This window comes from Mesoplodon mirus, assembly GCF_964341445.2.
Source record: "Mesoplodon mirus genome assembly, chromosome: 2".
NCBI classification, from domain to species: domain Eukaryota; kingdom Metazoa; phylum Chordata; class Mammalia; order Artiodactyla; family Ziphiidae; genus Mesoplodon; species Mesoplodon mirus.
Genome location: NC_138977.1, coordinates 226,563,482 through 226,566,563, shown reverse-complemented (window position 1 = coordinate 226,566,563; position 3,082 = coordinate 226,563,482).

Sequence of the window (3,082 nt, the reverse complement as noted above, 5' to 3'; positions counted from 1 at the left end):
ATTTAATATACTATTCATTTACCCCCTGCAAACTGAATGAAACTAAGAATATTTCACATTCTTTGTGTCCAGTCCCTGATGGGAGTTTACCAAAGAGAGTAGTCAGTTTACTGCAGGTGCTGGGCAAGTAGCCTTGAGGAATGTTATTTAGCAAATTTTACCTTAGATTAAAAGGGAAAGAGTTCCCAAAACTTCAACAAATGGATGCAGGGATGCACCGAAGGACTCCATACCCAGGCACCTTGGGGAAAGGCCAGCTCTGGTCCCATGAGTCGCCATCTCTTGTGACCGTCAGTTAATAGATCTTCTAATAAGAGGACAGGCTGTATGTTAAAGTTCCTAAGTGATGCTGTGGAGAAGGGAGATCACACTTGTTCCAGGCCAGGGCAGTGTTCAACTCCTGGCCTAAATCACAATGAAGTTATAAAGCTGAGAAAGCAAACAAACACTTCCGAGTTTTCGGAGTGTAGGAAACACAGCAATGAGGTAACTGTGTGTTTACAAATGAGATGGCTTACGGACTTGATCATAAAGTCATCGTTTTGGAACCAAATAGCCACGGTCCAGCCTGTAACTGCTCCTTGATCTCTGCCTCTCCCACTGGAAGGAGGCTTTGGGAGGGCAGCAATGGCCCAGGATATTCACTGCTGGGCTTAATACAAAGCCAGGTACAGAGTTGACACTCGAAAGATTTACTGAACACATCGCATTTTATTAAGATGTGTGACTCCACCCCTACTACATTCTACATTGGTTGCACATGTTCCTCTCCATCTGAAGTTAAATCCTGAATGCAAATGTGATACTCTTTTTCTTTTTTCTTTTTTTTTTGGCTGCTTTGGGTCTTTGTTGCTGCACGAGGGCTTTCTCTAGTTGTGGTGAGCAGGGGCTACTCTTCGTTGCGGTGCATGGGCTTCTCATTGCGATGGCTTTTCTTGTTGCGGAGCATGGGCTCCAGTAGTTGTGGCCTGTGGGCTTTGGTAGTTGTGGCTCGCAGGCTCTAGAGTGCAGGCTCAGTAGTTGTGGTGCACAGGCTTAGCTGCTCTGCGGCATGTGGGATCTTCCTGGACCAGGGCTCGAACACGTGTCCCCTGCATTGGCAGGCAGATTCTTTTATTTTTGCGGTACGCGGGCCTCTCACTGCTGTGGCCTCTCCCATTGCGGAGCACAGGGTCTGGATGCGCAGGCTCAGCGGCCATGGCTCACGGGCCCAGCCGCTCCGCAGCATGTGGGATCCTCCCGGACCGGGGCACGAACCCATGTCCCCTGCATCAGTAGGCAGACTCTCAACCACTGCGCCACCAGGGAAGCCTGGCAGGCAGATTCTTAACCACTGAGCCACCAGGGAAGTCAGCAAATGTGATATTCTCACAGTATTGTTTGAAAATACTATGCCTTTGAGTATCATGGGTTTGTGCAGTCATCTATGGCTTTTTTCTTGAGGATCCTGGTCAAGACATGGCTCAATGATGTGTGTGTTTGCATGCACGCACACGTGAGCAAACGGATATGTACAAATGAAGGTGCATTTCTGAGTCTGAGCCATAGAAAGGTTGCGTGTCTATCAGGAGCCCTTTTAGTTCTCATTAGATGAGCTTCTGGAGATCGCTTAACCCTTTGACTCAGCTTTTCTATCTGCAAAGTCACAATGAACTTCAGTCTCCTGTTTCACTGAAGAGTTACAATAATTACTGTAAGGTTATTTCCCTGAATAAAAAATGCCACTTGATTACAATGGATACACTCAGGAAATTAAAGATTAAAAGTTGAACATGAATAGCCCAAGGCGGCATTGCCAAAATGCAAAACTTGCGTTCATCATAGGTGGACATACTCAGTGCTGAATCCATATGTGAAGTCCTACCTTGAAATCCAGTGCTCACTTTTTAAAACTCTATTTACTACCCTTAAAAAAATACTTTTAACAAATATTTGGGTTTTCATCACAAATGGTTCTTCTTTGCCTGGGACACCTCTTCACCCCATGACTGTTTCCAGGGGAGGTAATATAATAATTTACTTTATTTTTATGCTCTTTGGTTTTTCAGTCACCTGAAAATTTCCACTATTATTTGGCAATGGAAAAAATTCCTAAAAACCTGGTATCCTGACAATTTTGTCTTTCACTTCTGAAGTTGGAAACACATCATTTCTATACTTGAAACTATTCAGTGCAACTGAAATTGATTCAAATGAAGAGTTGAGTATTTCAGTGACACTCCATCATGTGCTTACAACATCTTACCAAGGCACTTCTTTTGTAAAGGCTTGCAATTAGTTTTAAAACAACTTGGAATTTTCCTCAAGAGAAAAGCCATAGCTTACAGCACTTACCCTTGATATGCAAAAGCACAACATTTTGCTATTTCAAAGACCAAAAAGACAGAGAGGTGGAGATGGGACTTTGAGCCCTGGAGAGAGGATTCTTCTGGGCTCCTGGCAGCAGTTCCTCCATCTGACCAAAAGGAGCTGGTCCTTCAGTTGCTCATGTGCAGGCTGTTCTAGAAACTGAGGTCAAATTCACCGAGTCCTGGCCCAAAGAAGATATTTAATTATAAACCGATAACAGGCTTCTTTGTTCTTTTAGCTTATTTTGACTTCAGCAGTTTCTTTCCTCTGGGAAAATATATCTTTGGGCTAATGTTCTGAAGCTGACTGCCCCAGGGCCCAGAAACTGCTTTTTGGTCTCTCCTCTTCCCTGCCCCTGCATTATAAAAATACATCCAGACACACAGACTGTCACGGAGAAGGGATGTTTTCTGATTTCCAAATGCCCTGCACTGCCAGAATTACTTTAAACTCTACTTTTCTCATGAAGCTTCCATCTATTTGGTTATACCATTACCAGTTAATGGTATAAAGTATGAATGGATGAACCATTTTTAAGTATCAAAAATTGATTTTTAGTCAAACAAACTAAAGGTTGAAAGATCTTTTTGAAACTTCCCCCCCTCTATTTTGTCAGAAAAGCCATTGTTGGAAGGTAAAAAAAAGCAGCTTCATACCAATTTCTAGCAGTCATGCAGCTACGATACACAATGTTTATATACATATTTATCAGCCAATTTTCTGAAAGCTCTAT